The sequence below is a fragment of the Capsicum annuum genome, chromosome 7 (genome assembly GCF_002878395.1).
Source record: "Capsicum annuum cultivar UCD-10X-F1 chromosome 7, UCD10Xv1.1, whole genome shotgun sequence".
NCBI lineage: Eukaryota > Viridiplantae > Streptophyta > Magnoliopsida > Solanales > Solanaceae > Capsicum > Capsicum annuum.
The window spans coordinates 187,056,298-187,071,723 of record NC_061117.1 but is presented as its reverse complement, the minus strand read 5'-3'; positions in this window follow the sequence as shown (position 1 = coordinate 187,071,723).

Genomic DNA, 15,426 nt, shown 5'->3' with positions numbered 1-15,426 from the left:
ACCCAAACAAGGAAGTGCGTCTCCTAGAGGTATAAGATGATAAGTTTTTACTATGATTGTGATTACTAAATATGTGTAGCAATATTGCTTCTTACATTTTCAAAATTGAGGAATTGTATCTTTTGATATTTAGGCTTTGAAGCCCTTGATTTGGAGGTAATATGTGTTTTTATTTCATACAAAGAAAATTTTTTAATTTTAAAACACGGTGATTGATTTGTGGCTTTAGCTTTCAAGGTAATTGCTCTTGCGCTTGTCATGCTCGGCTTCATTTCAAATTATTGATAAGTATAGTTGACTTGTCATATTCTTGACCCCCAATTCTGACTACTGAAACTTTTGACTCAAATCATAATTCTCTTGCATAATGTCTTCTCTTGTATAATGCCTCTGTATTTAACTTCTAATGCACCCTTATATTCTTATGAGTATAAAAAAATGATCGGATGACAAAAATTTTTGAGTACTTTACTTTATTTTTTAAACATATTATCTTTGTGTGTCGGCCCTTTGTTGCACAACTGAAGGAGTTGGGAGTAAGTTTTGAAGTCCTTCCTCGCTTGTTTTGACATAAATTTGACTAAAAAATAAGCTAAAGGTGATGATAGTGATTTTTCTTTTGATCACAAAGACACAAAAATAAAATAAAAATAAAAATAAAAATAAAAAATAACAAAAAGAATAGGAAAAGACAATAGACATCTTTTTTTTTTTTTCAAAAATGTCAAAAAGAAAATTTTATCTGGGTGTGGCAGCTGATTCCAGTATTATGACTTGTATTTCAAATTAAACAACCTGATCTATCCAAACTAATCTCTATCAACTTTTGGCCACTCATTGAATTTGAAATGAAGTCATTCTTGAACATGCTCCCTCTAGATTACAATCCCCCTTCGTCTAGTGGCACCTCAATGAATTTTCACCAAGGAGACTATCTCATTTTCATTTCTTTCTCAACTCACCATCGTCTTGTGGTGTCTATGAGAATTTACACCAATAAGACTTTCTCATTTTTTATTGTTCTCACAACTCACTATCGTCTTATAGTGCCCGTGGGGGTTTTGAGCCATAAGACTCTCTCATTTTTATTGAAATCACAACTTACTATCACATTATGGTGCCCACAATATGAAACCTCATATACCCATACATGCTTAGCCTTGACATTCTCAAAGATTGATCTAAAGGTCTTTGTTTGGTTGTAACTTGACTTTTGGATAGGGTAAGAAAGAAAGGACGACATGAGGCTCAAAAATATACATGACATTAGGTGAAGTATACAATTTTTGAAATCGACTCTTAAGAAAATAAATTTTTGCCCCAGTTTTATTGCATACTGGGTAAATTAAATTTTTTACTTGGTTGGACCGAAACCCAAAGTAGGGCTGCCTACGTATTTTGTCATAGCAAGAATCAGGTCAAACATAGTTTAGGAATCTTGTTCTTTTGCTTGATTTTTTTTCTTGACATTTCTCTCTTCTTCTTCTTCTTCTTTTTGAGAGAGATTTTTTTCGACTTTATTTCTTTTCTTGACACTTTTCTGACTCTATTTTTTTTTCAGACTCTATTTTGATTTCAAAAAAGGTGTATGAAAGAAAATAAAATTAAAGCACAAAAGGAATAACAAAGGATGACACAACATTTGGATAGAAGAATGAAATGCCTTCGTCATATCAATCCTTAAAAATGCAAGTACATAACATGCAACATAAAAATTATGCACATCTTTTCAACATTGACATTGACTAAGCAAGTGCACATGTGTTACTTCTTTTAAACTTGTGAAATATATAGGCCCATTTATGTTGTACTTTCCTCACAACAGATGACTTTTATTTTTATTTTTTGCCTCTTCTGTCTGTTGAGACTATAAATCCTTTAATTAATCTTCATTCAAAATGCTTGAGATGAACCTTCTCATTCATAACCAAGTTATTTTCTGATTCGTAAAGAGATTGCTTCAATCCATTCAAGTGAGGCTTTAACTCAATCAACAAACATCTCAATACTTTACTTATTTTCTTGCATGATTTTTCCTTTCAACTCTATCTTCTTGGTCAAGTATTTCAGAATTAGATTAGATTTTAAGATTCGGCGAAAATTCAGCATGCATATCATATCACTAGAATCCACAAAAAAGAACTATGTAAAGAAAGGAAAGACTAACAAACAATATATATATTAAAATAAATTAAAATACAATAGAATAAAAATAAAAATAACAATAAATAAATAAAAGGAACACTACATTTTGTTAAAAGAAAAAATGACCGAGTTTCAACATAAATGTCAAATAAACAAGACAAGATAGACTCCGATCTACAATCCAAAAATAATTCAGATAATAGAAAGAGAAACAAAATAAACTTCCATAAATTCTTTCTAGTAAGGGGAGGAGTGACTTCTCAATTGTTGAACTTGACATTTTAGTCAACTCGCACATCAACATGACCAGAGCCTTCACCACTGTCAATGTCCTACACCATAATCAATGTATCTTTAATCATTCTTTCTATTTCTCTTTTCAAAGCACGAAAATCTTTAGTACTATGATCCTGAACATCAGAATGATATACACATTATATATTAGGATCAAAGTTTCTTGAATATGGGTCAGGGATGTACCCAAGAAAAGGAGTGATCATGTTATTTTGTCTTAATTTCTGAAATAAATTAGTATATGATTCTCCTATTGGTGTGAAACTATCCCTTAGTTTCTGCCTCTTTCATTGTTTGGCTTGGAGCGAAAATCATGTCAGGAGGGGTTTGGGTATATTTGTGGAATTAGAGGATGATTCTGAGGGGTTGGTGCACGCCATTGTAGATAAGAAGGAGCACGAGCAAATGATTGTGCATTATAGATAGAATACTGAGGAGATGGAATGGAATATAATAAATTTTTTGGAGAAACGTAGTGTCATGAAGGGTTATATGGGTCTTGAACATAAATCTGGGATTGAGATTGTACGTAAGGGTGACGCGCACCTCTCTACTTTTGTTGTAGACCTGGCACAATAGTAGTTACATCCTCTTTTCTTTTGTTTCCATCAAAGCTTCCTGAACCACTTTGAATTGCCTATGTTGTTGCTTTCAAAGAGATCTGACTGATAATCTTTCTGGACTTAATTTTGTTCTCTACCATCTCTCCAACTTTAATGACCTCAGCAAATGTGCTTTCAATAGTAGAGAGCAAATGCTGAAAATAATCAGGTTTTTGTGCCTGTAAAAAGATATCAATTATTTCAGATTTCTTTATCGATGATTTTACTCTTGCAGCCTACTCTCCATCCGACAATATATTCTCAAAAACTTTTAGTTGTCTTTTTTATATGTTGGTAAGTATGGTGCGATCTGGTATTATTTTAGTATTATATTGAAATTGCTGAACAAAATTTTGAGCCATGTCATCCTACACGTTCTAACAAGAAATATGTTGGTCAATAAACTATTCAGAAGTCATCCCTGCAAGGCTTTCTCCAAAGTAAGCCATGAGCAGTTCTTCTTTTCCTCCTACTCCTCTTAAGTGATTGAGAATTTTTTAAATGAGCTACAGGATCGCCATAACCTTCGTACTTTTCAAACTTTGGCATTTTGAACCCTAGCGGCAAATGGACATTAAGAAACATACACAAATATTTGTATGAAACACTTTTTGGCCCTCCTAATCCTTGCATATATCTCATACTCTGCTCCAAGCTTCTCACTTTTCTGACCATTTCTTCATGTTCTTCACTTTTAACAATCTTCTCAATCACGATAGAAGAATCATGTTGATGAGCATGATGATGTGGATTTGGGGGTTTGAAAGTCATTTCAAGAGGATACAATTGATCATGACTTGGTTCACCTATATTCTTCTGTACTATCGATTGAGGACCCGCAGTAGCCGGTGCTATAAGAGTGAAAACGAATTATTTGTGACAGATGAATTTGGTGGGCGCATGGTGGAAGTACCAGCAGCGCCAGAAACATTAGCATATGGGCCGAATCTAGGTGGGTAAAATGGATCGTCATTTTGAGCTTGAGCGGGATTTGGATCATTCGTATTTGAAAGTTTGGGAATTGAGAAAGACGGGGCTTGTCCATTCAACCAAGCTTGATACATCTCCGCTATTTGTTGTTTCAATAACTTATTTTCTTCCATTGAAGCTAATTCTTGTGAAATTAATTGATTCTGCTCTTCTTCACCGTCATACCCTGCACCCTCTTTGCGGGTTATTTTTCTCTTTTCTTTGAACCTTTGTTACATGGATGAGAAGCCAACTTAGCCACAAACCAACAACCTTAATACTATTTTGATTTTGAAGAAAACTAATATATCAGAGTTCAATTATTTTTTAAGACCATCGAATTTATAAAGGACTACCTACGTATCTCACTAAAATGAGAATCAGGTGTGCATAGTTCGTGAAATATATGCCATACAAAACTCAGCCTCATGACCCCTAAAGGTTTAAGACTGTTTAGATTTATATATATTTTTTATTTTGTAAAAGCTTAGCCTCATAATCCCTAAAGATTCAGGGCTATTAAGATTTGTAAAAATTGAACTTGAGGATTAGAAAAATAATTATGAAAGTAATCATATTTTCAAAATATTCCCCAATAAATATATGAATAATTTTTCAAAAGATAAGGTCGTATCCCGAAAAGGTCTTCCTACGTATCCCGCTAAATAGTGAGAATCAAACCCTCATAGTTCATGAAGACCGTAAAACTATGTTACTATATATTTAAAATAAAATTCTTTTTAAAAATAAAATTTTCCTTTGACAAATGATTCACTAAATTTGAGAATAATATATCTCTTGCATTTCAAAATTGCCAAAAAACCGGTCAACAATCAAGTAGCCTTTTGAACAAATGTCAAAGAGCACGTAGGATGCAAATGTTAGTCATTATAAAGTGGTTTACCTGTCCTAGACAGACTCGACCCCTGTTTCGAGTCCCGCTAAGTCAAATGAACATGATGCAAATAAAGCGAAATCTAATAGGGATAACCAGATTCTGAGTTTCAATTCTTCTAAGTTTATCCTAATCAGGATAGGTGTCTAGACTGGCTTACCCGAGCGGACACTTGAGTCAGGGAGGGACAACTTGTTCGGTAGCAGTGCTATTCCGCCTTCGTTGTCGATCCGAACCCCGCTTAACAAGTGTGACTATAATCCTTCTCCAGGTGCCTTGACACTCCAACTATCTCAAAAAGAAAGTAGAATGCATATGCTGCATTCCTTCTATCCTATTTCAGAGACTCAGAGGGGGTACGCAAGAGAAGATAATTTATAAAACAGTTCAACAATATCAAAGTAGTAAATGAGCGACAAGTAGCACATAACGCCAACAAACACAATATCAAAATAATTAAAGCAAGTAAAGTCAGTATCAAAAGCTCGAATTCTAATGTACCCCCAGTAGAGTCGTCAGAGATGTCACACCTCTTTTTCATCTGATGGTCGAAAGTCGAAGGACTTTTCCAATTAAAGTGCCGATTTTGAATAGGGATTATTTTTATTATTTTCAGAGTCGCCACTTGGAATTGATTTATGGTGTTCCAAGTCACCTTATTGAATTCTTAATCAAAAGAAAATGACTCTTTGTTTTGGTCTACGAAAATAGAAGATCGGGTAAGAAGTTTTGGTGACCGAGGAAAAGGGGTGAAACACCCCTCGAGTCCCGTGGTTCAAGCACGGTCGCTTTTATCAACTTATACTTGGCTTTAACTATTTTGAATAAATTATGTTTGCAGGTTTTAATTCACTCATTTTTAATATCTAGTGTCTGTCTATACCTCTAGTATTAAACTGGTGAAAATCAATTTTAGAGCGATCTTAGCCAAGGTGCATTATTGCATCCTCGAATTATTTTAAACGTCTCAGAAAAATGCGTATGTCACATTCTTAATCAAGAAAAATATATTAAACGTGCCTAAAGCTTATCTAGAGTCAAAAGACATTTGTTTTGTCTCTTGTAAACTCAAGATAATTTTTCTTATTTATTTTATTCCTTTTTTTCCCCCTTTATTTTACAACGAGTTTTGAATTATTCCGCAACTCGCCTCACTCCCTCACAAATGAGTTTTTCCTCTTTTTTTATCTTTATGCGATGAGGTTTAGAATAGATCCGCATCCCATCTCTCTCCCTTACTTTATTATATATATTTTTTATCAATTATGATTATTATATATATTTTAATCTTTTTAAAAGAAAAGGATTAATCTTACTCTTGCGAGCAAATTATTAATATATAAACTTAACAAAACTACTTAAAATCCAAATTAATATAATCACATAACAAAATTAATTAATAAAGTTACATTCAACAAAATTATCACAACGAATTTAACAACAACAAAACAAAAATTTATGATCACGTGTTACATTTAACAAAATTATCATAACTAAATTAACACGAAAAAAAATTATAAAATCATGCAAGTTTTCTTTCCTTTTTTCCTTAAAACTGCTTCATTCTTTCCTTAATTTTTTTTTTCAATTGTATACTTGCTTTCGGCCTACTACTTTTCTTATTTTCCCTTTTTCAGCCCGTTTCTGTTTTTTTTTTTAAAACTTATGTTTGCATGGTTTTCTTTAACGTGTGTGCATACACGTATTATTTTTTTATAACTCTTGAACCACTATTTTTTAAGTATGCAATAACACTTTCATGATTCACTGAAAAATAAAAATTAAACAATGACAAAATAATAAGTTGACATTTTTTAAAACGAAAACGTTACATTTTTTACTATCCAAAAATACTCTAATGCTTATAATTAACAAAACGATTCACGAAGTACAGTAAGCAAACAACAAGTCACAGTAAAGCAATTGAAAATTACTTACAAACTAATTAAGATTACATTTTTTCTTTGATTCAATACAGTAATACCAATATAAATGTAGAGCAAAAAAAAAAACCTACATAGATATGCTTTAAATATTAAATTATAGAATCATTAAAATAATATTGAACATGATTTGATTCATAAAAAAACTTATAAAAATAAATCCAAAGAATCTGAATTAGAACTTTTATGATATGTTAATTAAAGATAAAAATCAAAATGTCATCATTGAACGAAACCCGAACTCAAATTTTCAAACTCAAAGAACTTCTTTTGCTTTTTTTTTTTGTTATGATTTTCTATGTTTTCTCTAAAATCTTTCTAACTCTTTTTTCTCACTGTCTTTTTTATTCTTCTTACTTTCACTTTTTTTTTACTGTTTTGCTTGTTTTTCTTTCTGTTAGATGCCTGAATCCATCGAAATCGAAGAAAAACGTTTGGAGAAACGCGAAGCTTCTCAAAGAAGCTGGAGAGAAATATCTCAATCACATAACGAAAAATGATTCCTCAGTCTTACAACAAATGGGCCTCCAAAGTATATATACAATACCCAAAAATTAAAGAAAACCCAGATAAATAAAATGGGCTCATGCATAAAATATATACAAATGGGCTACAACTACAACTAGCCCACTCCATAATGGTCCATATTGTCAATATCCCCTCAAGTTGGAGGGTGATACAACCCCCAACTTGCGGAGATGAACGTGATGAGCAGCACCAGGCAAAGCTTTAGTAAAAATATCAGCATGCTGAGAACCAATAGGAGTATGATGCAAGCTAATTAGACCAGCACCAAGCTAGGCACAAACAAAATGACAATCCAACTCGATGTGCTTCGTTCGCTCATAGAAGATGGAATTCTTCGCAATATGGATAGCAGATTGACTATCACAAAAATAGGAACATGCAGCGAAATCTAGAGACCAAAATCAGAGAGAAGTCTGGACAACCAGGTTACCTCGCCCACAGCCTTGCTCAAAGAACGATGCTCAGACTCAACAGAAGAAAGAGAGACCAATACTTGCTTTTTGGACTTCCAGCTGATCAGACTATCACCAAGAAAAACACAAAAACTAGTAACAGAACGACGACAGTTAGGGCAAGACGCCCTATCACTGTCACAAAAAACTCGAAGGGTGAAAACAGGAGAGTTATTAAAATACAAACCAAAGTGAGGAAAGCCCTTGAGATATCGTAAAAGATGTAAAGCAGTTTGCATGTGAGGCATACACGAGCGCTGCAAGTATTGAATCAAATTTACCCACTAAACCGTGATAAGCCTCAGGTTGGGCCAGAGGTTCCCCCATATCAATAGACAAGTTCTTATGAAGTTCCAAAGTGCTAACCACAGAACAAGCAACAACATCAGAAGCATACTCAGAAAAAAGATCAGCAACAAACTTACTTTGATATAAAAACACACCAGAATCAGAATATAAAACTTCAATTCCCAAGAAGTAATATAACAAACCCAAATCCTTGATCTTAAACTGATCATGTAAGAAAATTTTGAGAGAAGAAATCTTAGGAAGATCGGTACCAATCAAAATGATATCATCGACATAAACAACCAAGATAACCAATGAGCCACCAGATCCCTTAGTGAAAAGGGAATAGTCATTAATTGAATGAGTATATCCCTTTGAATGAAGAACATTAGACAATTTAGCATACCACTGGTGCGAAGCCTGGCGAATCCCATAAAGAGACATAAAGTTTACAAACCAAATGGGCAGGAGAAGAATCTGAAATAGTAAGACCAGGTGACAACATCATGTAGACTTCCTCATCCAAATCACCATGGAGAAATGCATTGTTAACATCGAGTTAGAAAAGAGACCATCAATGTTTGACAGTAACAGCCACAAGTTTTTTTATGGTGGTCATTTTAATAATGGGGGAGAAAGTCTAATGAAAGTCAACACCCTCAACCTGAGTATCCCTACGCACCACCAAATGATCTTTATACCTTTTCCAAAGAACCATTAGCTCTATAATTTATTTTATAAACTCATTTGCATCCAATTGGCTATTTACCAAGAGGAAGAGAAACAATGGACCATGTATTGTTAGCCTCCAGGGCCATAAATTCCTGTCTCATGGCATCCTGCCACTGAGGAAATACAACAGCCTAAGAATAACTGTGAGGATCACAAACAGGGACCTGACCAAGCATTAAAGAACCAGGAGGAGTAGAGGAAGAGCTGGGGAGAAAAGAATAATGATAGATATAGTCTCGGAGATAACTAGGAGGATGAGATGGCCTAAAGGACTTCCTGAAAGGAGGGATAGAAGGTGTGACATTAGGTACAGGAGGAGGAGATGAAGAAGATATGAGGACAGCAGGGGAAGAAGTGGCAAAAGCAGGTTGGGTGAAACAGGATCATCATGGAAGGAAAAGGAAAAGGGACACTTGGAAGGAGATGATGGAGATGCGGGGAGAAAGGGAAAGGTAGTTTCATGAAAATTACATCCTTAGAGACAAAGCAAGATCTGGAAAACAAGTTGTATAGTTTGTAACCCTTTTGCAACAAAAACACAAGGAATGGTACGATGAGAAAGTTTGTCTCTATAAGAAATGGGAACTGTGGAGAAGTAAAGACAGCTAAAACCTCAAAGATGGGAATAGGAAGGAGCTTTGTGGTGAAGAAGTTCAAAAGGAATTTTGTGTTATAAAGAGGAGGAGGGAAACCTATTAATGAGATAGGTGGCAATAAAGAGGCAATCCCCCCAGAATCTGATGGGAAGATGGGATTGAAAAAGTAAAGCTCTAGCAGTTTCTAAAAGAAACTTGTGTTTTCTTTCAACAACCCTATTTTATTAAGAAGTATAAGGGCAAGAGGCTTAGTGAAAGATTTCTTTGGATACAAAAAACTGAGACCCAAATAAGGAAGAGCCCCATTCCAAAGCATTGTCACTACGAATAGTTTTAAAACGAGTGTGAAACTGAGTCTCAACTAAATTGATGAAAGCCTTGGGGAAATCAAAAGCATTGCTTTTTGCACACATAAGATGTGTCCATGCATCTCTAGAGTAGTCATCAACTATTGTAAGGAAATATCGAAAACCATTATAGTTGGTAGAATAGTAAGGGCCCCAAGTATCAATGTGGATTAGCTTAAAAGGGGAAGAAGAGGAAGAAGAGTTATTACTAAAAGGTAAGTGAGATTGTCTAGCTAAAGGACAGGTAAAAGTTTGTTTAAAAGATAAACTACTATTAATATCAGAAATACACTTCATCTTAGAGAAAGGAGCATGACCAAGTTGATAGTGCCACAAAATGTCAATTTTATTAATAGAGCCATCAGTATTGAGAGAAGTACAATGAACAAAAGAATTGAGACTAAAAGGGATGGAGGGAATAACAGGGGGATCACTAGTAGAAGTAAACAAAAAGAAAGAACCATCTAGAGAATCCGTGGACCAGGAAAACTTATAGAGACCACTGTGAAGCTTAGCAAGCACCACTGGCTTCTTCAGAGAAGGGGCCTGTAAGGTGCAAGTAGACTTGGTGAAATGTAGAGCAAGATCAGATTGATTAACTTGAACACACAAATTAGATTATAGTGAAAACTGGGAATATATAAAACATTGTGCAAGACAAAATCAGGGAAAAACGTCAAAGAACCAATATTGGTGACTTTGACCTTATAACCATTAGGTAGAGAGACCAGGTAAGGAATGGGAAGGGACTGAACATTAAACAAAAGAGAAAGATCAGAGGTCATGTGATCAGATGCTCCAGAATCTATAATCCAAATAGTTCTATCCATTTTGGTCAGCAAACATGTGTGAGATAACTTACCTGCAAAATTAGCAGAAGCTAAAGATGGGCAGGCTGCAGACACATCAGGAAGCTGAGCTCTTTGCAATAGGACAAGAAACTTAGAAAATTTCCCTTTATTAAGACTAGGTAAGTCAGAGGGTTGGAGATGTTTAGGGTTAGAAATAGAGTCATAATTCCTGTAAGAATTGACCTTTTGGCTAGAATTGGTAGGTTCAACATGAGCAACTGTTCTTTTAGGTGGTGGCTTAGACAACTTGAAGTTCGGAGGAAATCCATGAAGCTTGTAGCATTTGTTAATGGTATGACCTGGTTTCTTACAATATTTGCAAACCAGAGATGATGCTTTAGGAACTTCAAAATTTAACTTAGGAGTTGCAGATTGTCTTGAGACTCCAACTTAAAAAGAAGCAGACTGTTGATAGAATGAGGAATTAGAAGACACATTTCTCTGTTTCTCATCAGCCAAAAGTGTACTATAAACGGTACCAATGGCAGGAAGGGACTTCATCAAAAGAATGTTGCTGCACAGTTTTATGTAAGTATCATTGAGACCCATTAGAAAATGATATACCTTTTGTTCATCATCAAAGGTCTTAATACCACCATAAGTGCATGCAGCGTTAGTGTGGGCAGATAGGGAAGCAAGCTCATCCCAAAGTTGTTTGATTTTATTAAAATAATATGCAATATCTAGAGAGCCTTGAGAAATATGAGCCAAATCCTTTCGAATCTCAAAAATGCGAACCCCATCAGCCTTTCCATATCTTTCCTCTAACTCAACCCAAATATCCCTAGCATATGTAGAAAACTTAACACTACGGGCGATGTCCTTAGACAAGGAATTAAGAAGCCATGAAACTACAAATCGTTATATCTTTGCCATTGTCGGGATAAAAGGGAAAAGTCGGGAGGTTTAGACGAAGAACCATCTATAAAATCTGTCTTATTGCGCACAAATAAGGCCACTAAAATGGTTTTGCGCCAACTACTAAACCCAGTACCGTCAAAAGGACATGACACGAGTGAAGCACCCAAGACATCAAAAGGGTGAACATATAGAGGATGACAAGGGTGAGTATAGTCCTCACTGTGAAAAACAGTACGACTAGTAGCCGTAAAACCCGATGGATCCACTGATGTAGACATAGCTACTCACACAAATCACAGAGATTAGGTGCAAAGAGAAGCAAAGAAACAGTTACCAACACCTTCGCAATAGGAAGGAGATGACCTTGAGCACCAAGAAAAAACAACCCACAAAATAACCCCATCAAAATAAAAACACTGGTGTTGAAAACAAATCGTCAATCTGAGTGCCACGGAGAGAGATTCACAACCAAAACTCTGAGAAAATTGAAGATCCAAAGAAAGCTACCAAAAAATCGATGAAATCCACCAGAAAACTTCGATCTTCATCGAAAAAATGTCACTAAAACACCTCCAAGGTAATATCGCAAGAAAGCGGAGGAGCAAATCTATTAGGATCTACGCTCTGATACCATGTTAGAAGCCTGAATCCATCAAAATCAAAGAAAAACGTTTGGAGAAAGGCGAAGCCTCTCGAAGAAGCTGGAGAGAAAGATCTCAATCACATAACGAAAAATGATTCCTCAGTCTTACAATAAATGGGCCTCCAAAGTATATATACAATACCCGAAAAGTGAAGAAAACCCAATAAATAAAATGGGCTCATGCATAAAATATATACAAATAGGCTACAACTATAACTAGCCCACTCCACAATGGTCCATATTGTCAACATTTTCTTCTCCGTGTTTTTTTAATAATTCCTCAATTTTCTCCTTTTTGTTGTCTCCCTTCTTTTTGTCTGATAGTCATCAAAAGTATGTATTTTTTTTCCATGTATGTCTCAGGGAATTCCCTTAAATAAAGAATTTTTTTAAGGAACAGTTAAGGGGAATCAAATAAGGGGGAAGAGGTTGGGTAGTTTTAGGATTTGAAATTTTTAATTTTTTTAATTCTTCTTTTAATTAAAATATAGAAAATAATAATAAATAAAATAATAATAATAACATTAACTAATTAATTTTTATATTTTAAAAAATAAAAGTTTACAAATAGTCAAAAATAAATATAATTAAAGTAATATTAAAACTACTAGCTTATTTATTAAAATTTAAAAGGAACTATATATATATATATATATTTTTTTTTTATATTATTTTAAAAACAAAAATAAAAATAAGATATCCCAAAATGTAATTTTATTTATTTATTTATTTTTAGCTAAAAATTTATTAAAAATGAAATAAGAGTTAAAATAACATCTGACCAAATATAAATATTTAATATAGAAAAATATATATATTAAACTCGGAGAGGGTCAAAATCACGTGTCTATAGGACTGAAATTATGATCCTACTTGAGAGCTGAGATATTTTCAAATGATTGATTCCCACATCAAAATTCACCGTTAATAAATGACGTTTAGTAATTAAGAAAAAACGCTTGATCAAAAAGTTTTTCTTTAATTCAAATTGTGATGCAATAACAATATATCTCATATAATCTGTAATTAAAATTTGAAAAAAAATGATATATACGCAGACCTAACTCCTAGCCCCCTACCTTGCGAACGAAGCAATAAGTTCCTTATATTTTGACTTTTGGTGATGGTGCAATATTCAAACTAAAGTGAATGGTTATAAAGTTGCAACTAATTATTGCATCAAATAAACAGCAGTTTAATTTTCACACTATAAGCAGAATAGGGCCATTAGGTGGAGTTAGTTGCATAATGTGCAAGCAAATTAAGCTTTTACTCATATCACATAGTTTTGACTTTGAATTATTATATTAATTACCAAATCTTTGAGTCATGAAGGTTTTTACACTTTAAGCTAGTGTCATCAGATGGGCAAAAGCGTAGCGTTTATTTTTCAATTTCAAGTTGTAACACAAATATTTGTCAAATATAATGGGACCTACCAGAGAACAAGTTTAATTTGGATTTGGAAGTCCATCCAAGGCAGTGGGATTGTAGACTTGTAGTTGCAGATTATCTAATGGTTTATTATAAATCATTTGGATTAAAAAAATACATGAATCATCCTTTAATTCAAAAATAAATAAATCATAAGCACGCCAGACCCCGGGGCTTTCATCGCTTGGTTTCTGTCTAAACAATAATCAAATCAACTAAATCGATTTTTCAAATACAAGAATTAAATCAAATCAATCAATTTTTTTTTTTTAATTGAGTCCATTTTTCGGTCCTTCGATTTTTTATTTTTTTTCAAATTTTAGCATTTTTTCTTTAATAAGATTGATTGATTTTGTTAAATATAAATGCTCACTATAATATATAGTCTTAGCTAGCTACACCTCTATCCAATGAAAGCTTTTCTTTTTTGTTTTGTTTTATAACCTTTTAGTGCCCTTTTTATTTAAACAGTTTGTGCATAATAATGGACGTTTGCTTTCACGTTCCGTTATATAAACTTGCGTGAATATTTGACACTTTATCATTCAGCACCTTTTTCTTCCTTTTTTTGTTTTTTTTTTGTTTTTTTGCTCTCTCCTTAGCAACGGAGTCAGAAATTTCATCAAAAATATTCAAATTTTAAAAAAGTAAATAAGTTTTTAGCCGAGTGAATGCTCAATATATATACATATATATATTCATGAATTGTGCACCCACTCAACTTGGATGCCTGCATAATTTTTTCTACTCATAATTTGTTCTCTATTTTTTTAAGTAGAAATTAAACAATAAAAAAGAAAAAAAAATAAGAAAATCTAGAGTGTTTTTGGTAAGGAGGAAATATTTTAGGAAAATGTTTTTCTATTTTTTATATTTAATCCTTAAAAATAGGAGATTTACTCTTCTAAAAAAAACAAGTTTTACAACTAATTAAATCATATTAACACTTACATATAAAACAAATCCATTACATAAATGACTACTAACATAGAAAAGTCAACAAAAACAACTTTAGCCACTAGTGGAATTGTATAAAAAAATAAAACATATCAAAAAATAATAACAAAGAAATATGAAATATAAAAAAAAAAAAATTAAAGATAAGCTAAAAAATAAATACTAAGTTGATTTTTTTTTTTTTTATGTTCACAGATTTGTGTTGTAAAACAGAGTAATGAGAAGAGCTCGACAATCCAGGTGGCTGTCAGTCTTATCATATTTAAAATCAACTCAAAAGAATAAAAAGAAAAAACACGAAGAAAAAAGGATGTTGAAGGCGGGGTTTGAACAACAAAACTCCGAGCTGCAAATGAACACCCTTACCATTAAACTATCACGCTCAATTCATGAAATGGTTGTTTATTTATCATTATATCAACGTATTACTGAATATTTTATTTGTATATATGATTTAATTTTTCAATGAATGGTGTTCAACTTTATCCTTACTTTACTGTATCTCCTCTCATGTCTCTCTCTATCTCTAATGGGTTTAACTTATGTGTATACATAACTAAAAAAATTACACATATTATCACATCACTTAAAAGTAATTAAAAATAAATATTCATAAAAAAAAATAATTATTTGTTTTATAATAAAATCTTGTCAATATAAATATAATTTTTTTTTTTTTTTTTTTGGTTTATAGGTCCAGAAAAAGCAGCAGTGAGAAGTTGGAGGTTCGGTAAGGGACGTGAAACGCAACACGGCTGGCACATTGGATGCTCGACATTTAGCTGATTATTTACCAAATAAAATCATTGACTTCTGATTGCATGACACATACGAGGAATGTAGGCGTTTGATCATGAAAACATATATATATATATATATATATATATAT